Source organism: Heterodontus francisci, chromosome 3 (genome assembly GCF_036365525.1).
Source record: "Heterodontus francisci isolate sHetFra1 chromosome 3, sHetFra1.hap1, whole genome shotgun sequence".
Lineage (NCBI taxonomy): Eukaryota > Metazoa > Chordata > Chondrichthyes > Heterodontiformes > Heterodontidae > Heterodontus > Heterodontus francisci.
Window position 1 is genome coordinate 196,348,750 of NC_090373.1, and position 26,319 is coordinate 196,375,068.

At 47.0% G+C, this 26,319-nt stretch overlaps 1 pseudogene; it reads right to left on the reverse strand.

The window, feature by feature from the left end:
- The window catches only part of LOC137367176 (protein FAM177B-like), an 89,225-nt pseudogene that overhangs the window by 25,263 nt on the left and 37,643 nt on the right, over nucleotides 1-26,319 (reverse strand).

A 26,319-nucleotide genomic window follows, 5' to 3' on the forward strand; every position in this document is an offset into this window, starting at 1 on the left:
CAACACTTATCAGTTTCACACCTTTTAAAAAAAATTCTGCTTTTCTATTTTTACGACCAAAGTGAATGACTTCACACTTCCCTACATTATACTCCATTTGCCATCTTGTTGCCCACTCACTTAACCTGTCTATATCTCTTTGCAGACTCTCGATGTCCTCCCCGCGGATTACCTTTCCACCGAGCTTTGTATCATCAGCAAACTTAGATACATTACTCTCTGTCTCTCAATCCAAGTCATTGATATGGATTGTATATAGCCAAGGCCCCAGCACTGATCCTTGCGGCACCCGCTATTCACTGCCTGCCAATTTGAAAATGCCCCATTTATGCACACTCTCTTCTTTCTGTTTGTTAACCAATCCTTTATCCATGCTAATATATTACCCCCAACACCATGAGCCCTTATCTTGCCTAGTAGTCTTTTATGTGGCACCTTAATGAATGCCTTTTGAAAATCCAGGTCTACTACATCTGGCTCCCCTTTATCTACCCTACTGGTTACATCCTCAAAAAACTCTAATAAATTTGTCAAACAGGATCTCCCTTTAGTAAAACCATGCTAACTTGTTCTGATCATACTATGCTTTTCCAAGTGCAATGTTAAGACTTCTTTAATAATAGTTTCCAGCATCTTTCCAATGACTGATGTTAGGCTAACTGGCCTGTGCTTCCCTGTTTTCTCTCTACCTCCTTTCTTGAAAAGCAGCATAACATTTGCCAACTTCCAATCTGATGGGACCATTCCTGAGTCTAAGGAATTCTAGAAAATCATAGCCAGCACATCCACTATCTCTGCAGCTAAAGTATAAAGTGTAAAATGTTTGAGACGGTTGACCAATAACCTATTGATAATTGTATATCATTATTAGTATAAAATGTCTGAGGCAGTTTATTAATACCTATTGATAAATTCATAATTGTAAATGCTTGAGGCAGTTATCAATATTAGTATAAAATATTGAAGGCAGTTTAATAGAACCTATCCTATATCAGTATTTATGTAAAATTGTTTACTGATAATTGCACCTTATTAATAGTGTTCAATGGTCTATTGATCATATTGATAATTGTATATTTTTATTGGTGTTAAATGGTCTATTGATCACCTATTAATAATTGTATAGTAGTAATTGTGTAAATCATTTGAGACAGTCCATCAACAACCTGTTAATTGTGTATTTGTATGTAATAGTTTGTAAATAACCTATTGATAACTGTCCACCAGAATTAGTGTAAAATATTTGAGGCAGTCCATCATTAACCTAATAATTCCACCTTGTTTAAATAATGATATACAATGAAACACATAATTAATCTGGGAATTAGAGATGTTATGATATTTAGATGACCTGTTGTTGAGCACTGTAGTATTCATCTACTGCATATTGGTACTTGGCTGATGTCAGTCCGAACAGGTTGGCTAGTTTCTCTCCAAGAAAGTCACAGGCTAGGAAAAAAGAAATGATAAATGTAACAGAAATATAGCTACAGTCTATCGCTGTTTGTTGCTTGTTGGCCGCCCATTCCAGTTATTAGTCTGGTAAACCTTCTCTGGACTGCTTCCAACACATTTACATCCTTCCTTAAATAAGGAGACCAATACTGTACACAGTACTACAGATGTGATCTCACCAATGCCCTGTATAACTGAAGCATAACCTCCCTACTTTTGTATTCAGTTCCCTCGCAATAAATGATAACATTCTGTTAGCTTTCTTAATTATTTGCTGTACCTGCATAACGACCTTTTGCGATTCATATACTAGGACACCAGATCCCTCTGCATCTCAGAGCTCTACAATCTCTCACCATTTAGATAATATGCTTTTTTATTCTTCCTGCCAAAATGGACAATTTCACATTTTTCCACATTATACTCCATTTGCCAGGTCTGTGCCCACTCACTTAACCTATCTGTATCCCTTTGTCGCCTCCTTATGTGCTCTGCACAACTTACTTTCCTACCTATCATTGTGTCATCAGCAAATTTAGCAACCACACCTTTGGTCCTTTCATCCAAGTCATTTATATAAATTGTAAAAAGTTGAAGCCCCAGCACTGATCTCACTTGTTACATCTTACCAACCAGAAAATGACCCATTTATGCCTACTCTCTATTTCCTGTCAGTTAGCCAATCTTGTATCTATGCCAAAATGTTACCCCCTACACCATGAGCTTTTATTTTCCACAATAACCTTTGATGTGGCACCTTATCAAATGCCTACTGGAAATCTAAGTACAGTACATCCACTGGTTCCCCTTTATCCACAGCACATGCTACTTATTCAAAGAACTCCAATAAATTGGTTAAACATGATTTCCTTTTCACAAAACCATGCTGACTCTGCCTGATAACCTTGAAATTTTCTAAGTGCCCTGCTATAACCTCTTTAATAATAGCTTCTAACATTTTCCGTATAACAGATGTTAAGCAAACTGGTCTGTAGTTTCCTGCTTTCTGTCTCCCCCACTTTTTGAATAAAGTCATAGAGTTATACAGCACAGTAACAGGCCCTTCAGCCCATCATGTCCATGCCAGCTATCAAGCACCTAACTATTCTAATCCCATTTTCCAGCACTTGGCCCATAGCTTTGTATGCTATGGCATTTCAAGTGCTCATCTAAATACTTCTTAAATGTTGTGAGGGTTCCTGCCTCCACCACCCCTTCAGGCAGTGTGTTCCAGATTCCAACCACCCTCTGGATGAAAATTGTTTTCCTCAAATCCCCTCTAAACCTCCTCCTGCCCCTTACCTTAAATCTATGCCGCCTGGTTATTGACCCCTCTGCTAAGGGAAAAAGTTTCTTCCTTTCTATCCTATCAATGCCGCTCATAATTTTGTATACCTCAATCAGGTCCCCCCTCAGCCGTCTCTCCTATCCTATCCAGTCTCTCTTCATAGCTGAAATGCTCCAGCCCAGGCAACATCCTTGTGAATCTCCTCTGCACCCTCTCCAGTGCAATCACATCCTTCCTATAGTGTGGTGTCCTGCCTTTGTCGTTGGTACCTACATGGACCATGACGACTGGATCCTTCCCCTCCCACTCTAAGTTCCTCTCTAGCCCTGAGCAGATGTCCTGAACCCTGGCATCGGGCAGGCAACACAGCCTTCTGGACTCTCGCTCTTTGCTGCAGATAACAGTGTCAATCCCCCTCACTATACTGTCCCCTACTACCACTACTTTCCTATTGCTTCCCCCACTTGAGTGGCTTCCTATACCATGGTGTCATGGTCAGACTGCTCATACACACTACGGCCCTCGCTCTTGTCCATACAAGCTGAAAGAACCTCGAACTTGTTGCTCAATTGCAAGGGCTGATGCTCCTCCATCCCCACCTCCTCAATCCCCTTACCTGCCTGACTCGCAGTCATACACTCCTGTCCTTGACCACTGACCAAAACAGATGAACCTATCCTAAGGGGTGTGAGTGCCTTCTGGAACAAAGTGTCCAGGTAACTTTCCCCCTCCCTGATGCATCGCAGTGTCTGCAGCTCGGCCTCCAGCTCAATGACTCTGAGTGGAAGCTCCTCAAGCCACACACTTACTACAGACCTGGTTGCCATAGATTTCCATGGCATCCAGGAGTTCCCACATACTGCAGCTACGACACATCAGCTGTCCTGCCATCTTTATTGTGTTAATTTAATTAAATTTATTTTTTTCTTAATTAATTTATACTTCCCCTCCTGACTGAACTCCCTTACTTATCAAACTCCTTTCTTCACCCTGTCTGCCCTCCAGCAGCACTCAGTGGAGACAAATCACGGATAAGGAAGATCCCAGATTCAATCTCTGGTTTCTGCTGAGTTAGCTGGTGGTAGTCTTCTATGCTATAAAACTTCAATAGTACTGTACATGGAGCAGCAATCAGTCCAGCCATTTGGTGTCACAACTACAGTCATCAGAGTGGTTCAAAAAGTCCCAACCATCCACCCATCCAACCCTCCCTTGAACTGCCATCTTGTAGCAGCTGATGTGTGATTTATGCATGGAGCAGGTTACAATTTCTTAGGATGCATGCTTTCAAAATGAGGTTAATCAGCTGATCTAAGAGAAAGGTCCACCATTCAGACCATTTCACTGAGAAAACATCAACCAGTCATTCCATCTCTCCCCAAAAAAATCCACCAGTCATTCCATCTCTCCCCAAAAAAATCCACCAGTCATTCCATCTCTCCCCAAAAAAATCCACCAGTCATTCCATCTCTCCCCAAAAAAATCCACCAGTCATTCCATCTCTCCCCAAAAAAATCCACCAATCATTCCATCTCTCCCCAAAAAAATCCACCAGTCATTCCATCTCTCCCCAAAAACATCAACCAGTCATTCCACCTCTCCCCAAAAAAATCCACCAGTCATTCCATCTCTCCCCAAAAACAACCACCAGTCATTCCATCTCTCCCCAAAAACATCCACCAGTCATTCCATCTCTCCCCAAAAACAACCACCAGTCATTCCATCTCTCCCCAAAAACATCCACCAGTCATTCCAGCTCTCTCCAAAAACATCCAGTCAACAAAGAACAGTACAGCACAGGAACAGGCCATTCGGCCCTCCAAGCCTGTGCCGACCTTGATGCCCGCCTAAACTAAAACCTTCTGCACTTCTGGGGACCGTATCCCTCTATTCCCATCCTATTCATGTATTTGTCAAGATGTCTCTTAAACGTCTCTATGGTACCTGCTTCCTCCACCTCCCCCAGCAGCAAGTTCCAGGCACTCACCACCCTCTGTGCAAAGAACTTGCCTTGCACATCCTCTCTAAACTTTGCCCCTCTCATCTTAAACCAATGTCCCCGAGTAACTGACTCTTGCACCCTGGGAAAAAGCTTCTGACTATCCACTCTGTCCATGCCGCTCATAACTTTGTAAACCTCTATCATGTCGCCCCTCCAGCTCCGTCGTTCCAGTGAAAATAATCCGAGTTTATCCAACCTCTCCTCATAGCTAATGCCCTCCAGACCAGGCAACATCCTGGTAAACCTCTTCTGTACCCTTTCCAAAGCCTCCACGTCCTTCTGGTAGTGTGGCGACCAGAATTGCACGCAATATTCTAAGTGTGGCCTAACTAAAGTTCTGTACAGCTGCAGCATGACTTGCCAACTTTTATACTCTATGCCCCAACCGATGAAGGCAAGCATGCCGTATGCCTTCTTGACTACCTTATCCACCTGCGTTGCCACTTTCAGTGACCTGTGGACCTGTACGCCAAATCTCTCTGCCTGTCAATACTCCTAAGGGTTCTGCCATTTACTGTATACCTCCCACCTGCATTAGACCTTCCAAAATGCATTACCTCACATTTGTCCGGATTAAACTCCATCTGCCATTTCTCCGCCCAAGTCTCCAACCAATCTATATCCTGCTGTATCCTCTGACAATCCTCATCATTATCCGCAATTCCACCAACCTTTGTGTCGTCCGCAAACTTACTAATCAGACCAGCTACATTTTCCTCCAAATCATTTATATATACTACAAACAGCAAAGGTCCCAGCACTGATCCCTGCGGAACACCACTAGTCACAGCCCTCCATTCAGAAAATCACCCTTTGTCTTCTGTGACCGAGCCAGTTCTGTATCCATCTTGCCAGCTCACCTCTGATCCCGTGTGACTTCACCTTTTGTACCAGTCCGCCATGAGGGACCTTGTCAAAGGCTTTACTGAAGTCCATATAGACAACATCCATTGCCCTTCCTTCATCAATCATCTTCGTCACTTCCTCAGAAATGTCAATCAAGTTAGTGAGACACGACCTCCCCTTCACAAAACCATGCTGCCTCTCGCTAATAAGTTCGTTTGTTTCCAAATGGAAGTAAATCCTGTCCCTGGGCTGATCATCCACCAAGTCCTCTTTGGTGAATACTGATGCAAAGTACTCATTTAGTACCTCGCCCATTTCCTCTGGCTCCACACATAGGTTCCCTCCTCTGTCGTTGAGTGGGCCAACCCTTTCCCTGGTTACCCTCTTGCTCTTTATATACGTACAAAAGCCTTGGGATTTTCCTTAATCCTGTTTGCCAATGACTTTTCATGACCCCTTTTAGCCCTCCTGACTCCTTGCTTAAGTCCCTTCCTACTGTCTTTATATTCCTCAAGGGCTTCGTCTGTTCCCAGCCTTCCAGCCCTTACAAATGCTTCCTTTTTCTTTTTGACGAGGCTCACAATATCCCGCGTTATCCAAGGTTCCCAAAACTTGCCAAACTTATCCTTCTTCCTCACAGGAACATGCTGGTCCTGGATTCTAATCATCTGACGTTTGAAAGACTCCCACATGTCAGATGTTGATTTACCCTCAAACAGCCACCCCCAATCTAAATTCTTTAGTTCCTGCCTAATATTGTTATAATTAGCCTTCCCCCAGTTTAGCACCTTCATCCGAGGACTACTCTTATCCTTATCCACAAGTACCTTAAAACTTATGGAATTATGGTCACTGTTCCCGAAATGCTTCCCGACTGAAACTTCAACCACCTGGCCGGGCTCATTCCCCAATACCAGGTCCAGTACGGCCCCATCCCGAGTTGGACTATCTACATATTGTTTCAAGAAGCCCTCCTGGATGCTCCTTACAAATTCTGCCCCATCCAAGCCCCGAGCTCTAAGTGAGTCCCAGTCAATATAGGGGAAGTTAAAATCACCCACCACTACAACCCTGTTACCTTTACATCTTTCCAAAATCTGTCTACATATCTGCTCCTCTACCTCCCACTGGCTGTTGGGAGGCCTGTAGTAAACCCCAACATCGTGACTGCACCCTTCCTATTCCTGAGCTCCACCCATATTGCTTTGCTGCATGACCCCTCCAAGGTGTCCTCCCGCAGTACAGCTGTGATATTCTCCTTAACAAGTAATGCAACTCCCCCACCCCTTTTACATCCCCCCTATCCTGCCTGAAGCTTCTAAATCCCGGAACATTTAGCTGCCAATCCTGTCCTTCCCTCAACCAAGTCTCTGTAAGAGCAACAACATCATAGTTCCAAGTACTAATCCAAGCTCTAAGTTCATCTGCCTTACCTGTTATACTTCTTGCATTGAAACAAATGCACTTCAGACCACCAGTCTCGCTGTGCTCAGCAACATCTCCCTGCCTGCTCTTCCTCTTAGTCTTACTGGCCTTATTTACTAGTTCCCCTCATTTATTTCACCTGCTGTCCTACTGCTCTGGTTCCCACCCCCCTGCCACACTAGTTTGAACCCTCCCGAGTGACGCTAGCAAACCTCGCAGCCAGGATATTTGTGCCCCTCCAGTTCAGATGCAACCCGTCCTTCTTGTACAGGTCCCACCTGTCCCTGAAGAGATCCCAATGGTCCAGATATCTGAAACCCTCCCTCCTACACCAGCTGTTCAGCCATGTGTTTAGCTGCACTGTCCTCCTGTTTCTAGCCTCACTGGCACATGGCACAGGGAGTAATCCCAAGATTACAACCCTAGGTTGTAGAGGTCCTGTCTTTTAATTTTCTACCTAACTCCCTAAACTCCCCCTGCAGGACCTCGTCACTCTTCCTGCCTATGTCGTTGGTACCGATGTGGACCACAACCTCTGGCTGTTCACCCGCCCCCTTCAGAATGCCCCCTGTCCGTTCAGAGACATCCTTGACCCTGGCACCAGGGAGGCAACATACCATCCTGGAGTCTCTTTCACGTCCACAGAAGGGCCTATCTGTGCCCCTGACTATAGAGACCCCTATAACTATTGCTCTTCTGCGCATTGTCCTTCCCTGCTGAACAACAGTGCCAGCCATGGTGCCACTGCTCTGGCTGCTGCTGCTGTTTTCCCCTGATAGGCCATCCCCCCCAACAGTATCCAAAACGGTTTACTTGTTAGCGAGGGGGATAGCCACAGGGGATTCCTGCATTGACTGCCTGCCCCTTCCAGCGGTCACCCATCTATCTGCCCGCACCTTGGGTGTAACCACGTCTCTAAAACTCCTGTCTTTGACGCTTTCTGCCACCTGCATGCTCCTAAGTGCATCCAGTTGCTGCTCCAACCAATCCATGCAGTCTGTGAGGAGCTGCAACTGGGTACACTTCCTGCAGATGTAGTCGTCGGAACGCTGGAAGCGTCACGGACCTCCCACATCTCACAGGTGAAGCACTTTACCCCTCTAACTGACATTTCTAGCACTAATTAATAAATTAATTTAAAATAAATAAATACTTATTAAGCCCTTACAAAATTACGTTACAATTAACTATACAGTCCCTAGTGCTAGATTCCTACCATAAATTTAAATGCTAACTAAATACAGTAATCTCCTCCCTCCAGTTTAGTTACTCTACTTATTAATTAATTAGTTAAATCGGGTTTTAATCAATTTTTATCAATGTTTTATTTTCAAATTCAGTACAAATTCCCAACCAGCCAATCAGGTCACAGGTTTCCTGTGAAGTCACTTTTTCAGTTTTTTTTTACCAGAGGTAAGTTTTTTATACTTACCGGTCCGGAACTCCGCCCTCCGAGTCATTCCATCTCTCCCCTGAAACATGAACCAGTCATTCCATCTCTCCCCAAAAACATCCCCCAGTCATTCCATCTCACCCCAAAAACATCCACCAGTCATTCCATCTCTCTCCAAAAACATTCACCAGTCATTCCATCTCTCCCCAAAAACATCCACCAGTCATTCCATCTCGCTCCAAAAACATCCACCAGTCATTCCATCTCTCCCCAAAAACATCCACCAGTCATTCCATCTCTCCCCAAAAACATCCACCAGTCATTCCATCTCGCTCCAAAAACATCCACCAGTCATTCCATCTCTCCCCAAAAGCATCCACCAGTCAGTCCATCTCGCTCCAAAAACATTCACCAGTCATTCCATCTCTCTCCAAAAACATCCACCAGTCATTCCATCTCTCCCCAAAAACATTCACCAGACATTCCATCTCTCCCCAAAAACATCCACCAGACATTCCATCTCTCCCCAAAAACATCCACCAGACATTCCATCTCTCCCCAAAAACATCCACCAGTCATTACATCTCTCCCCAAAAACATCCACCAGTCATTCCATCTCTCCCCAAAAACATTCACCAGACATTCCATCTCTCCCAAAAAACATCCACCAGACATTCCATCTCTCCCCAAAAACATCCACCAGTCATTACATCTCTCCCCAAAAGCATCCACCAGTCAGTCCATCTCTCTCCAAAAACATTCACCAGTCATTCCATCTCTCCCCAAAAACATCCACCAGTCATTACATCTCTCCCCAAAAACATCCACCAGACATTCCATCTCTCTCCAAAAACATCCACCAGTCATTCCATCTCTCCCCAAAAACAGCCACCAGACATTCCATCTCTCCCCAAAAACATCCACCAGTCATTACATCTCTCCCCAAAAACATCCACCAGTCATTCCATCTCTCCCCAAAAACATTCCCCAGACATTCCATCTCTCCCCAAAAACATCCACCAGACATTCCATCTCTCCCCAAAAACATCCACCAGTCATTACATCTCTCCCCAAAAACATCCACCAGACATTCCATCTCTCCCCAAAAACATCCACCAGTCATTCCATCTCTCCCAAAAAAACATCCACCAGTCATTCCATCTCTCCCCAAAAACATCCACCAGTCATTCCATCTCTCCCAAAAAAACATCCACCAGTCATTCCATCTCTCCCAAAAAAACATTCACCAGTCATTCCATCTCTCCCAAAAAAACATCCACCAGTCATTCCATCTCTCCCCAAAAACATCCACCAGTCATTCCATTTCTCCCCAAAAACATCCACCAGTCATTCCATCTCTCCCCAAAAACATTCACCAGTCATTCCATCTCTCCCCAAAAACATTCACCAGTCATTCCATCTCTCCCCAAAAACATTCACCAGTCATTCCATCTCTCCCCAAAAACATTCACCAGTCATTCCATCTCTCCCCAAAAACATCCACCAGTCATTCCATCTCTCCCCAAAAGCATCCACCAGTCATTCCATCTCTCCCCAAAAACATTCACCAGTCATTCCATCTCTCCCCAAAAACATTCACCAGTCATTCCATCTCTCTCCAAAAACATCCACCAGTCATTCCGTCTGTCCCCAAAAACATCCACCAGTCATTCCATCTCTCCCCAAAAACATTCACCAGTCATTCCAACTCACCCCAAAAACATCCACCAGTCATTACATCTCTCTCCAAAAGCATCCACCAGTCATTCCATCTCTCTCCAACAACATCCGCCAGTCATTCCATCTCTCCCCAAAAACATCCCCCAGTCATTCCATCTCACCCCAAAAACATCCACCAGTCATTCCAACTCTCTCCAAAAACATTCACCAGTCATTCCATCTCTCCCCAAAAACATCCACCAGTCATTCCATCTCGCTCCAAAAACATCCACCAGTCATTCCATCTCTCCCCAAAAACATCCACCAGTCATTCCATCTCTCCCCAAAAACATCCACCAGTCATTCCATCTCGCTCCAAAAACATCCACCAGTCATTCCATCTCTCCCCAAAAGCATCCACCAGTCAGTCCATCTCGCTCCAAAAACATTCACCAGTCATTCCATCTCTCTCCAAAAACATCCACCAGTCATTACATCTCTCCCCAAAAACATCCACCAGTCATTCCATCTCTCCCCAAAAACATTCACCAGACATTCCATCTCTCCCAAAAAACATCCACCAGACATTCCATCTCTCCCCAAAAACATCCACCAGTCATTACATCTCTCCCCAAAAGCATCCACCAGTCAGTCCATCTCTCTCCAAAAACATTCACCAGTCATTCCATCTCTCCCCAAAAACATCCACCAGTCATTACATCGCTCCCCAAAAACATCCACCAGACATTCCATCTCTCTCCAAAAACATCCACCAGTCATTCCATCTCTCCCCAAAAACAGCCACCAGACATTCCATCTCTCCCCAAAAACATCCACCAGTCATTACATCTCTCCCCAAAAACATCCACCAGTCATTCCATCTCTCCCCAAAAACATTCCCCAGACATTCCATCTCTCCCCAAAAACATCCACCAGACATTCCATCTCTCCCCAAAAACATCCACCAGTCATTACATCTCTCCCCAAAAGCATCCACCAGTCAGTCCATCTCTCTCCAAAAACATTCACCAGTCATTCCATCTCTCCCCAAAAACATCCACCAGTCATTACATCTCTCCCCAAAAACATCCACCAGTCATTCCATCTCTCCCCAAAAACATCCACCAGTCATTCCATCTCTCTCCAAAAGCATCCACCAGTCATTCCATCTCTCCCCAAAAACATCCACCAGTCATTACATCTCTCCCCAAAAACATCCACCAGTCATTACATCTCTCCCCAAAAACATCCACCAGACATTCCATCTCTCCCCAAAAACATTCACCAGACATTCCATCTCTCCCCAAAAACATCCACCAGACATTCCATCTCTCCCCAAAAACATCCACCAGTCATTACATCTCTCCCCAAAAACATCCACCAGACATTCCATCTCTCCCCAAAAACATCCACCAGTCATTACATCTCTCCCCAAAAACATCCACCAGACATTCCATCTCTCCCCAAAAACATCCACCAGACATTCCATCTCTCTCCAAAAACATCCACCAGTCATTCCATCTCTCTCCAAAAACATCCACCAGTCATTCCATCTCTCTCCAAAAACATCCACCAGTCATTCCATCTCTCCCCAAAAACATCCACCAGTCATTCCATCTCTCCAAAAAAAACATCCACCAGTCATTCCATCTCTCCCCAAAAACATCCACCAGTCATTCCATCTCTCCCAAAAAAACATCCACCAGTCATTCCATCTCTCCCAAAAAAACATTCACCAGTCATTCCATCTCTCCCAAAAAAACATCCACCAGTCATTCCATCTCTCCCCAAAAACATCCACCAGTCATTCCATTTCTCCCCAAAAACATCCACCAGTCATTCCATCTCTCCCCAAAAACATTCACCAGTCATTCCATCTCTCCCCAAAAACATTCACCAGTCATTCCATCTCTCCCCAAAAACATTCACCAGTCATTCCATCTCTCCCCAAAAACATTCACCAGTCATTCCATCTCTCCCCAAAAACATCCACCAGTCATTCCATCTCTCCCCAAAAGCATCCACCAGTCATTCCATCTCTCCCCAAAAACATTCACCAGTCATTCCATCTCTCCCCAAAAACATTCACCAGTCATTCCATCTCTCTCCAAAAACATCCACCAGTCATTCCGTCTGTCCCCAAAAACATCCACCAGTCATTCCATCTCTCCCCAAAAACATTCACCAGTCATTCCAACTCACCCCAAAAACATCCACCAGTCATTACATCTCTCTCCAAAAGCATCCACCAGTCATTCCATCTCTCTCCAACAACATCCGCCAGTCATTCCATCTCTCTCCAACAACATCCGCCAGTCATTCCGTCTGTCCCCAAAAACATCCACCAGTCATTCCATCTCTCCCCAAAAACATCCACCAGTCATTCCATCTCTCCCCAAAAACATTCACCAGTCATTCCATCTCTCTCCAACAACATCCACCAGTCATTCCATCTCTCCCCAAAAACATCCACCAGACATTCCATCTCTCCCCAAAAACATCCACCAGACATTCCATCTCTCCCCAAAAACATCCACCAGACATTCCATCTCTCTCCAAAAACATCCACCAGTCATTCCATCTCTCTCCAAAAACATTCACCACTCACTCCATCTCTCTCCTAAAACTACCCACTGCTCATTCCATCTAAACACCCACCGTTTACTCCATCTCTCTCCTAAACGACCCACCGCTCACTACATCTCTCTCCTAAAATCACCCAACCTTCACACCATCTCTCTCCTAAACCACCCACTGTTCAATCCATCTCTCTCCTCAAACAACCACCACTCCCTCCATCTCTCTCCTGAACCACCCACCGTTCACTCCATCTCTCTCCAAAAACCACTGACCTCTCACTCCATCTCTCCCCTAAACCACTCACTATTCACTTCATCTCCCTCCTAAAACCAACCACCGTTCACTCCATCTCTCTCCAAAAACCACTGACCTCTCACTCCATCTCTCCCCTAAACCACTCACTATTCACTTCATCTCCCTCCTAAAACCAGCCACCACTCACTCCATCTCCCTCCTAAAACCTCCCACCACTCATTGCATCTAAACACCCATCGTTCACTCCATATCTGTCCTAAAACCACCTGCCATTTACTCCATCTCTCTCCTAAACCACCCATGGTTTACTCCATCTCTCTCCTAAACCACCCATAGTTTACTCCATCTCTCTCCTAATGCACCCACCGTTCATCTAAACACTACCGCTCACTCCACCTCTCTCCTAAACCACCCACCACTTACTCCATCTCTCTCCGAAAACACCCACTGCTCACTCCATCTCTCTCCTAAACAACCCACCGTTTACTCCATCTCCCTCCTAAACTACACACCGTTCACTCCATCTCTCTCCTAAACAACCACTGCTCACTCCATCTCTCTCCTAAAACACCCACCGTTTACTCCATCTCCCTCCTAAACTACACACCGTTCACTCCATTTCTCTCCTAAACAACCACCGCTCACTCCATCTCTCTCCTAAAACACCCACCGTTTACTCCATCTCCCTCCTAAAACACCCACCGTTTACTCCATCTCCCTCCTAAAACACCCACCGTTTACTCCATCTCTCTCCTAAACAACCACTGCTCACTCCATCTCTCTCCTAAACACCCACTGTTCACGCTATCTAAACACTACCGCTCACTCCACCTCTCTCCTAAACCACCCACCACTTACCCCATCTCTCTCCTAAAACACCCACTGCTCACTCCATCTCCCTCCTATACAACCCACCGTTTACTCCATCTCCCTCCTAAACTACACACCGTTCACTCCATCTCTCTCCTAAACAACCACTGCTCACTCCATCTCTCTCCTAAAACACCCACCGTTCAATCCATCTCTCTCCTAAACCACCCACTGCTCACTCCATCTCTCTCCTAAACAACCCACCGTTTACTCCATCTCGCTACTAAACCACCTACCATTTACTCCATCTCTCTCCTAAACCACCCATGGTTTACTCCATCTCTCTCCTAATGCACCCACCGTTCATCTGAACACCTACCGTTTACTCCATCTCTCTCCTAAAACACCCACCGTTCAATCCATCTCTCTCCTAAACCACCCACTGCTCACTCCATCGCTCTCCTAAACAACCCATCGTTTACTCCATCTCGCTCCTAAACTACACACCGTTCACTCCATCTCTCTCCTAAACATCCACCGTTCACTTTATCTAAACACCTACCGCTCACTCTATCTCTCTCCTAAAACACCCACCGTTCAATCCATCTCTCTCCTAAACCACCCACTGCTCACTCCATCGCTCTCCTAAACAACCCATCGTTTACTCCATCTCGCTCCTAAACTACACACCGTTCACTCCATCTCTCTCCTAAACATCCACCGTTCACTTTATCTAAACACCTACCGCTCACTCTATCTCTCTCCTAAAACACCCACGGTTCACTCTATCTCTCTCGTTCTCATTCAGAACTTGCTAAATGAGCTGATCTTCAGCAGTCTCTTACCGCCATGCAATACTCACTGAATAATGAAGTCCTGGCAAACTTCATCACCCAAAACTGCAGGAAATGGCTCCAGGGGAGTGTGGACTGCAAGACAATCAGTACATGAAAAGTCACTTTCACAGATAATTAAATCCTTCAATCAAAGAGAATCTTTTTTGAGTGAGCTCAGGTGTACGTAGCTGCAGTGTTCTCCCGTAAACCCTCCTCACCCAAGAAACTCACCGACCCTCACAGTACCTCATCTAAATTACTAACGTTTGCAGCTGATCCTGGACGGTGAACCATCAGATGCATCACAGTGCATTCCCTATCCAAACGTGCAAACACATCGACTTGACCTTTTCTGCCTGGTTCCAGTGATCTTTTGAAAGATATTTTTGACTACATTTCCCTCTTTGTTGTGTAACAAGTGCGAGACGATGGGATTATGGGAAGCTGATGGAGGTTATGTTGGTGGTGGGTATGAACTATTGGTGCATAGGCACCTGGTTGAGGAGCTATGGGTGGTGGGGTGTATGGGAAGTTAATGGGATGGTGTGGGAAGCTGGTGGAGGGTATTGGTAGCTGGTGGAGTGTATGGGAAGTTGGTGGGAGGGTATTGGTAGCTGGTGAGGTGTATGGGAAGTTGGTGGGAGGGTATTGGTAGCTGGTGAGGTGTATGGGAAGTTGGTGGGAGGGTATTGGTAGCTGGTGAGGTGTCTGGGAAGTTGGTGGGAGGGTATTGGTAGCTGGTGAGGTGTATGGGAAGTTGGTGGGAGGGTATTGGTAGCTGGTGAGGTGTCTGGGAAGTTGGTGGGAGGGTATTGGTAGCTGGTGAGGTGTATGGGAAGTTGGTGGGAGGGTATTGGTAGCTGGTGAGGTGTATGGGAAGTTGGTGGGAGGGTATTGGTAGCTGGTGAGGTGTATGGGAAGTTGGTGGGAGGGTATTGGTAGCTGGTGAGGTGTATGGGAAGTTGGTGGGAGGGTATTGGTAGCTGGTGAGGTGTCTGGGAAGTTGGTGGGAGGGTATTGGTAGCTGGTGAGGTGTCTGGGAAGTTGGTGGGAGGGTATTGGTAGCTGGTGAGGTGTATGGGAAGTTGGTGGGAGGGTATTGGTAGCTGGTGGGGTGTATGGGAAGTTGGTGGAGGGTTCTGGTAGCTGGTGGGGTGTATGGGGAGTTGGTGGGAGGGTATTGGTAGCTGGTGGAGTGTATGGGAAGTTGGTGGGAGAGTATTGGTAGCTGATGAGGTGTATGGGAAGTTGGTGGGAGGGTATTGGTAGCTGGTGGGGTGTATGGGAAGTTGGTGGGAGGGTATTGGTAGCTGGTGAGGTGTATGGGAAGTTGGTGGGAGGGTATTGGTAGCTGATGAGGTATATGGGAAGTTGGTGGGAGGGTATTGGTTGCTGCTGAGGTGTATGGGAAGTTGGTGGGAGGGTATTGGTAGCTGGTGAGGTGCATGGGAAGTTGGTGGGAGGGTATTGGTAGCTGGTGGAGTGTATGGGAAGTTGGTGGGAGAGTATTGGTAGCTGGTGAGGTGTATGGGAAGTTGGTGGGAGAGTATTGGTAGCTGGTGAGGTGTATGGGAAGTTGGTGGGAGGGTATTGGTAGCTGGTGGGGTGTATGGGAAGTTGGTGGGAGGGTATTGGTAGCTGGTGAGGTGTATGGGAAGTTGGTGGGAGGGTATTGGTAGCTGATGAGGTATATGGGAAGTTGGTGGGAGGGTATTGGTTGCTGCTGAGGTGTATGGGAAGTTGGTGGGAGGGTATTGGTAGCTGGTGAGGTGTATGGGAAGTTGGTGGGAGGGTATTGGTAGCTGGTGAGGTGTATGGGAGGTTGGTGAGAGGGTATTGGTAGCTGGTGAAGTGTATGGGAAGTTGGTGGGAGGGTATTGGTAGCTGGTGAGGTGTATGGGAAGTTGGTGGGAGGGTATTGATAGCTGGTGAGGTGTATGGGAAGTTGGTGGGAGGGTATTGGTAGCTGGTGGGGTGTATGGGAAGTTGGTGGAGGGTACTGGTAGCTGGTGGGGTGTATGGGGAGTTGGTGGGAGGGTATTGGTAGCTGGTGGGATGCATGGGAAGTTGGTGGGAGGGTATTGGTAGCTGGTGGGGTGTATGGGAAGTTGGTGGGAGGGTATTGGTAGCTGGTGAGATGTCTGGGAAGTTGGTGGGAGGGTATTGGTAGCTGGTGAGGTGTATGGGAAGCTGGTGGGAGGGTATTGGTAGCTGGTGAGGTGCATGGGAAGTTGGTGGGAGGGTATTGGTAGCTGGTGGAGTGTATGGGAAGTTGGTGGGAGGGTATTGGTAGCTGGTGAGGTGTATGGGAAGTTGGTGGGAGGGTATTGGTAGCTGGTGGGGTGTATGGGAAGTTGGTGGGAGGGTATTGGTAGCTGGTGAGGTGTATGGGAAGTTGGTGGGAGGGTATTGGTAGCTGATGAGGTATATGGGAAGTTGGTGGGAGGGTATTGGTTGCTGCTGAGGTGTATGGGAAGTTGGTGGGAGGGTATTGATAGCTGGTGAGGTGTATGGGAAGTTGGTGGGAGGGTATTGGTAGCTGGTGGGGTGTATGGGAAGTTGGTGGAAGGGTATTGGTAGCTGGTGGGGTGTATGGGAAGTTGGTGGAAGGGTATTGGTAGCTGGTGGGGTGCATGGGAAGTTGGTGGGAGGGTATTGGTAGCTGGTGAGGTGTGTGGGAAGTTGGTGGGAGGGTATTGGTAGCTGATGAGGTGTATGGGAAGTTGGTGGGAGGGTATTGGTAACTGATGAGGTGTATGGGAAGTTGGTGGGAGGGTATTGGTAGCTGGTGGGGTGCATGGGAAGTTGGTGGGAAGGTATTGGTAGCTGGTGGGATGGTATGGGAAGCTGGTGGGATGGTATGGGAAGCTGGTGGGATGGTATGGGAAGCTGGTGGGACTATATTGGAAGCTGGTGGGGATGTATGGGAAGCCGGTGGGGTGTATGGGAAGCTGGTAGGGATGTATGAAAAGCCGGTGGAGTGTATGGGTAATGGGGGTGTATGGAAACTGATGGGAGAGTATGGGAAGCTGGTGGAGGGTATTGGTAGCTGGTGGGGTGTATGGGAAGTTGGTGGGATGGTATGGGAAGCTGGTGAGGTATATGGGAAGCTGGTGAGGTATATGGGAAGCTGGTGGGAGTATATGGGAAGCTGGTGGGGATGTATGGGAAGCCGGTGGGGTTTATGGGAAGCTGGTGGGGGTATATGGGAAGCTGGTGGGGGTATATGGGAAGCAGGTGGGGGTATATGGGAAGCTGATGTGGATGTACGGGAAGCTGGTGGGGTGTATAGGAAGCTGGTGGGGATGTACGAGAAGCTGGTGGGGATGTACGAGAAGCTGGTGGGGATGTACGGGAAGCTGGTGGGGATGTACGGGAAGCCGGTTGGATGTACGGGAAGCCGGTTGGATGTATGGGAAGCCGGTGGGGTGTATGGGAAGCCGGTGGGGTGTATGGGAAGCCGGTGGGGTGTATGGGAAGCCGGTGGGGTGTATGGGAAGCCGGTTGAGTGTTTGGGTAATGAGGAGCTTGAGAAGCTGGTGGGATGGCATGGGATGCTAGTGGCGTATTCGGGTAATGGGCTATGGGCCCTGAGAACATTCCGGCAATTGTAATGAAGACTTGTGCTCCAGAACTAGCCGCGCCCCTAGCCAAGCTATTCCAGTACAGCTACAACATTGGTATCTACCCAGCAATGTGGAAAATTGCCCAGGTATATCCTATACACAAAAAGCAGGACAAATGCAACCCAGCCAATTACCACCCTATCAGTCTGCTCTCGATCATCAGTAAAGTGATAGAAGGGGTTGTGGACAGTGCTATCAAGCAGTACTTGCTCAGCAACAACCTGTTTGCTGACGCTCAGTTTGGGGTCTGCCAGGGGCCACTCAATTCCTGACCTCATTAAAGCCTTGGTCCAAACATGGACAAAAGAGCTGAACTCCAGAGGTGAGGTGAGAGTGACTGCCCTTGACATCAAGAAGCCCTAGCAAAACTGGAGTTAATGGGAATCAGTGGGAAAACTCTCCACTGGTTGGAGTCATACCTAGCACAAAGGAAGATGGTTGTGGTTGTTGGAGGTCAATCATCTCAACTCCAGGACATCACTGAGGGAGTTCCTCAGGGTAGTGTCCCAGGCCCAACCATCTTCAGCTGCTTCATCAATGAGCTTCCCTCCATCATAAGGTCAGATGTGGGGATGTTCGTTGATGATTGCACAATATTCAGCACCATTCGCAACTCCTCAGTTACTGAAGCAGCCCATGTCCATATTCAGCAAAACCTGGACAACATCCAGGCTTGGGTTGATAAGTGGCAAATAAGATTCGCGCCACACAAGTGCCAATCAATGACCATCTCAAACAAGAGAGAATCTGACCATCTCCCCTTGACTTTCAAATGTTCAATGGCAATACCATTGTTGAATCCCCCACTATCAACATCCTGGGGTCACCATTGACCAGAAACGGAACTGGACCAGCCATGTAAATGCTGTGGTCACAGGAGCAGATCAGAAATAAAAACAGAAAGTGCTGGAAATACTCAGCAGGTCAGGCAGCATCTGTGGAGAGAGAAGCAGAGTTAATGTTTCAGGTCTGTGCCCTTTCATCAAAACTGTCAACGGTTAGAAATGTAATAGGTTTTAAGCAAGTGAAGCGGGGGTGGGGGGCAAGAGAACAAAAGGGAAGGTGTGTGATAGGTCAGAGGGCAGGATAGATGAATTGGCAAGGTCATGGGGAAAAGGCAAAGGGAGTGTGCTAATGGTTTGGTGAAAGACAAAGCATTAGTGCAGAGAGAGTATTAATGACAGGATAATGAACAGCTCTGTCCAAAAGCATAAACATGAAAAACCAAGTTTAAGACAGGCACATGGTTAAGAAAAATGATAAAACAAAATAAAATAAAATAATAATAAAAAAGAGCCAGTCATGCTCTAAAATTATTGAACTCAATGTTCAGTCCGGAAGGTTGTAAAGTGCCGAATCAGAAATGAGGTGCTGTTCATCGAGCTAACATTGATGTTCATTAGAACACTGCAGCAGGCCAAGGACAGAAATGTGGGCATGGGAGCAGGGTGGTGAATTGAAATGGCAAGCAATCGGAAGCTCAGGGTCATGCTTGTGAACTGAGCGGAGGTGTTCCGCAAAGCGGTCACCCAATCTGCGTTTGGTCTCCCCAGTGTAGAGGAGACTGCATTGTGAGCAGCGAATACAGTATACTAAATTGAAAGAAGTACAAGTAAATCGCTGCTTCACCTGAAAGGAGTGTTTGAGGCCTTGGATTGTGAGGAGAGAGGAGGTAAAAGGGCAGGTATTACACCTCCTGCGATTGCATGAGAAGGTGCCGTGAGAGGGGGACAAGGTGTCAGGGGTGATGTAAGAGTGGACCAGGGTGTTGCGGAGGGGATGATCCTTTCGGAATGCTGACAGGGGAGGGGAGGGGAAGATGTGTTTGGTGGTGGCATCATGCTGGAGGTTGATGAAATGGCGGAGGATAATCCTTTGGATGTGTAGGCTGGTGGAGTGGAAGGTGAATACAAGGGGAACCCTGTCACGGTTCTGGGAGGGAGGGGAAGGAGTGAGCAGATCAGAGGCTGGGAATTCTGCATCGAGCAACTCACCTCCTGTCTCCCCAATACCTGTCCACCATTTACAAGTCAGAAGACTGATGGAATACTTTCCACTTGCCTGGATCGGTGTAGCTCCAATAACACTGAAGAAGCTTGACACCATCTAGGACAAAGCAGCCCACTTGACCTGCACCCCATCCATCACCTTCAACGTTCCGTCCCTCCACCACCGATGCACAGTGGTAGCAGTGTGTACCATATACAAGTTGCACTGCAGCAACTCACCAAGGCTCCTTCGACAGCACCTTCCAAACCCGCGACCTCTACCACTTAGAAGGACAAGGGCAGCAAATGCATAGGAACACCACCACCTGCAAGTTCCCCTCCAAGCCACACACCATCCTAACTTGGAACTATATCGCCGTTCCTTCACTGTCGCTGGGTCAAGATCCTGGAACTTCCTTCCTAACAGCACTGTAGAGTTTATTTTTTTTTAAATTTATTTTTTTATTTTTATTTAGAGATACAGCACTGAAACAGGCCCTTCAGCCCACCGAGTCTGTGCCGACCATCAACCACCCATTTATACTAATACTACACTAATCCCATATTCCTACAACATCCCCACCTGTCCCTATATTTCCCTACCACCTACCTCTACTAGGGACAATTTATAATGGCCAATTTACCTACCAACTGCAAGTCTTTTGGTGGTGGGAGGAAACCGGAGCACCCGGCGAAAACCCATGCAGACACAGGGAGAACTTGCAAACTCCACACAGGCAGTACCCAGAATTGAACCCGGGTCGCTGGAGCTGTGAGGCTGCGGTGCTAACCACTGCGCCACTGTGCTCGCTGCCACCTTCTCAAGGGCAATTAGGGATGGGTAATAAATGCTGGCCTAGCCAGCGACACCCACATCCCCCAAATAGTGTATAGGAAGCTGGTGGGAGAGTATGGGAAGCTGGTGGAGGGTATTGGTAGCTGGTGGGGTGTATGGGAAGTTCGTGGGAGTGTATGGGAAGCTGGTTGGGTGTATAGGAGATGAGCTGTATGGGAACCTGGTGGGATGTATTGGTGATGCGGTGTATGGGAGGTTGGTGGGAGGGCATTGGTAGCTGGTGAAGGCTATTGGTAGCTGGTGGGGTGTATGGGAAGTTGGTGCGGGTATGGGAAGCTATTGGGGCATGTATGGACTGTTGATCTATGGGCACCTGCTTGTGGCACTATGGCTGGTGGGGCACATGGGAAGCTGGTGGGGTGTATGGTAAACTGGTGAAGATATATAAATCTGGCAGTGGTATGGGAGACTGAAGGGTGTATGAGTAGCTAGTGTACAAAGGACATGTGTCTAACTATACAGTCTACTGCTCCTAATTCAAAGTTGTTCAATTCAATTATTGGATAAATTTTTTTGCTGCAAGAAATGATTGAATTATTGGATAACTGCATTCCGATTGCTGTTAGGCACTTAGGAGCAGTAGTAGGCCACTCGGCCCCTCAAGCCTGCACCGCCATTCAAGAAGATCATGGCTGACCTGATTGTAACCTCGACTCCACATTTACCCCTACCCCCGAAAACTTTTCACCCCCTTTGCTTCTCAAGAATCTATCTACCACTGCCTTAAAAATATTTAGAGACTCTGTTTCCACCGCCTTTGGAGGAAGAGAATTCCAAAGAGTCACGACCCTCTGAGAGAAAACATTTCTCCTCATCTCTGTCTTAAATGGGCGACCCCTTATTTTTAAACAGTGACCCCTAGTTCTAGATTCTCCCACAAGAGGAAACATCATTTCCACATCCACCCTGTCAAGACCTTTCAGAGTCTTATATGTTTCAATCAAGTCGCCTCTTACTCTTCTAAACTCCAGCGGATACAGGCCTAGCCTGTCCAATTTTTCCTCATAAGACAACCCGCCTATTCCAAGTATTAGTCTAGTAAACCTTCTCTGAACTGCTTCCAAAGCATTTATATCCTTCCTTAAATAAGGAGACCAATACTGTACAGAGTATTCCAGATGTGGTCTTACCAATGCCCTGTATTGCTGAAGCATAACCTCCCTATTTTTGTATTCGTTTCCCCTTGCTATGAACAATAACATTCTATTAACTTTCCTAATTACGTGCTGTACCTGCATACTAACCTTTTGCGATTCATGCACCAGGACACCCAGATCCCTCTGCATCTCAGAGCTCTGCAATCTCTCAGCATTTAGATAATATGCTTTTTTTATTCTTCCTGCCAAAATGGACAATTTCATTTACTTTCCTACCTATCTTTGTGCCATCAGCAAATTTAGCAACCATGCGTTTGGTCCCTTCATCCAAGTCATTTATATAAATTATAAAAAGTTGAGGCCCAGCACTGATCCCTTTGGCACACCGCTCATTACATCTTGCCAACCAGAAAATGACCCATTTATGCCACTTACTCGATCGACTCTCTCTAACACTTTCTGCTCCTCTTCAAGCTCCTCTTCAGTGCTGTATTCCTCTATGGTTTCTCCACTTGAAAAGTGAATGAGTCTTCGAGACTCTTTCTTTCCTGCCTCCAAATCTTCAGGTTCAGGTCTCTGAGGACTCCCTCCTTCTGTCTTTAAAAGTAATTAAATTGGGGATTAGGTTGCCTTGTACACAAAACCATTTTTTAAAAACAGTGAAATACAAGGCAGTGATGTGGCATGCTGGAGTGCCAGAACGTTGAGCAATGGATCAACAGGACGCAATTTGTCAGCTTTTGAGTTTCCTATGTTGGCCGTATGATGGAAAGGAAGCATTGATCAGAAGACAGGTGCTTTCCACAAGAACACAAACAGAAGGAGCTGGAAACACTAGTCAGGTCAGGATGATTCTTTGGACAAACCAAAAGTCAGTTGACTGCCAGTCCTGAGGAAGGGTCTTAGACCAGAAACATCAAGTAATAAACTTATCTTTCCTACAGCACAGAAGGAAGCCATTCAGCCCATTATGCCTGTATCAGCTCTTTGAATTAGCCCCATTTCCCTGCTCTTTCCCCATATCCCTGCAATTTTTTCTTCATCAAGTATTTATCCGATTCCCTTTTGAAGGCTTCTACTGAATCTGTATCAGGCAGTGCATTCAAAATTCTAACCATTCATTGTGTGAAAAAGCATGTTGCCTCTGGTTCTTGTGCCAATTACCTTAAATCTGTGCCCTCTGTTCATTGGCCCTTCAGCCATTGGAAACAGTTCTGTGGCAAGGAAATCATCTCCTGACTCCCCAAAGCCTGTCCACCATCTACAAGGCACAAGGCAGGAGTGTAATGGAATACTCTCCAATTTGCCTGGATAGGTGCAGCTCCAAAAACACTCAAGGAGCTTAACACCATCAAGGATACAGCAACCCGCTTGATCAGCACCCCATCCATTGCCTTAAACATTCATTCCCTTAAACATTCACTCCCTCCAACGCCGGTGCACAATGGCAGCAATTTGCCAAGCCTCCTTCAACAGCACCTTCTAAACCTGCAACCTCTACCACCTAGAAGGACAAAGGCAGCAGATGCATGGGAACACCAAGACCTGTAAGTTTCCTTCCGAGTCACTCACTGTCTTGACTCGGAACTATATCGTCGTTCCTTCACTGGGTCAAATTCTTGGAGCTCCTTCCATAAAAATAATCTGGGTGTACCTACACTAGATCGCTGAATCCCCCACTATCAACATCCTAGGGGCAGGTGGTGGGGGAACCAACACGAGGGAAGAACATACTTGACCTCGTCCTCACCAATCTGCCTGCCGCGGATGCATCTGTCCATGACAGTATTGGTAGGAGTGACCACCGCACAGTCCTTGTGGAGACGAAGTCCCGCCTTCACTTTGAGGATACCATCCATCGTGTTGTGTGGCACTATCACCGTGCTGAATGGGATAGATTTCGAACAGATCTAGCAATGCAAAACTGGGCATCCATCAGGCGCTGTGGGCCATCAGCAGCAGCAGAATTGTACTCAACCACAATCTGTAACCTCATGGCCTGGCATATCCCCCACTCTACCATTACCATCAAGCCAGGAGACCAACCCTGGTTCAATGAAGAGTGCAGGAGGGCAAGCCAGGAGCAGCACCAGGCATACCTCAAAGTGAGGTGTCAACCTGGTGAAGCTACAACCCAGGACTACTTGCATGCCAAACTGCGTAAGCAGCATGCGATAGACAGAGCTAAGCGATCCCATAACCAACGGATCAGATCTAAGCTCTGCAGTCCTGCCACATCCAGCTGTGAATGGTGGTGGACAATTAAACAACTAACTGGAGGAGGTGGCTCCACAAATATCCTCATCCCCAATGATGGGGGAGCCCAGCACATCAGTGCAAAAGATAAGGCTGAAGCATTTGCAACAATCTTCAGCCAGAAGTGCCGAATTGATGATCCATCTCGGCCTCCTCCTGAAGTCCCCAGCATCACAGTGCCAAACTTCAGCCAATTCGATTCACTCCACGTGATATCAAGAAAATGAAGGCACTGGATACTGCAAAAGCTATGGGCCCTGACAATATTCCGGCAATAGTACTGAAGACCTGTGCTCCAGAACTTGCCGTGCCCCTAGCCAAGCTGTTCCAGTACAGCTACAACACTGGCATCTACCCTGCAATGTGGAAAATTGCCCAGGTATGTCCTGTACACAAAAAGCAGGAATAATCCAACCCGGCCAACTACCGCCCCATTAGCCTACTCTCAACCATCAGTAAAGTGATGGAAGGTGTCATCAACAGTGCCATCAAGCAGCACTTGCTTTGCAACAACCTGCTCAGTGATGCTCAGTTTGGGTTCCGCTAGGGCCACTCAGCTCCTGACCTCATTACAGCCTTGGTTCAAACATGGGCAAAAGAGCTGAACTCAAGAGGTGAGGTGAGAGTGTCTGCCCTTGACATCAAGGCAGCATTTGACCGAGTATGGCATCAAGGAGCCCGAGCAAAACTGAGGTCAATGGGAATCAGGGGGAAAACCCTCCGCTGGCTGGAATCATACCTAGTGCAAAGGAAGATGGTTGTGGTTGTTGGAGGTCAATCATCTGAGCTCCAGGACATCACTGCAGGAGTACCTCAGGGTAGTGTCCTAGGACCAACCATCTTCAGCTGCGTCATCAATGACCTTCCTTCAATCATAAGGTCAGAAGTGGGGATGTTCGCTGATGATTGCACAATGTTCAGCACCATTCGCAACTCCTCAGATACTGAAGCAGTCTGTGTAGAAATGCAGCAAGACCTGGACAATATCCAGGCTTGGGCTGATAAATGGCAAGTAACATTCGCACCACACAAGTGCCAGGCAATGACCATCTCCAACAAAAGAGAATCTAACCATCTCCCCTTGGCATTCAACGGCATAACCATCGCTGAATCCCCCACTATCAACATCCTAGGGGCTACCATTGACCCGAAACTGAACTGGAGTAGCCATATAAATACCGTGGCTACAAGAGCAGGTCAGAGGCTAGGAATCCTGAGGCGAGTAACTCACCTCCTGACTCCCCAAAGCCTGTCCACAATCTACAAGGCACAAGTCAGGAGTGTGATGGAATACTCTCCACTTGCCTGGATGGGTGCAGCTCCAACAAGACTCAAGAAGCTCGACACCATCCAGGACAAAGCAGCCCGCTTGAATGGCACCCCATCCACAAACATTCACTCCCTCCACCACCGACGCACAGTGGCTGCAGTGTGTACCATCTGCAAGATGCACTGCAGCAACGCACCAAGGCTCCTTCGACAGCACCTTCCAAACCCGCGACCTCTACCAACTAGAAGGACAAGGGCAGCAAATACATGGGAACACCACCACCTGCAAGTTCCCCTCCAAGTCACACACCACCCTGACTTGGAACTATATCGCCGTTCCTTCACTGTCGCTGGGTCAAAATCCTGGAACTCCCTTCCTAACAGCACTGTGGGTGTACCTACCCCACATGGACTGCAGCGGTTCAAGAAGGCAGCTCACCACCACCTTCTCAAGGGCAATTAGGGATGGGTAATAAATGCTGGCCTGGCCAGTGACGCCCACATCCCATGAATGAATAAGAAAAAACCATTGACCAGAAACTGAACTGGAGTAGCCATATAAATACTGTGGCTACAAGAGCAGGTCAGAGGCTAGGAATCCTGAGGCGTGTAACTCACCTCCTCACTCCCCAAAGCATGTACACCATCTACAAGACACAAGTCAGGAGTGTGATGGAA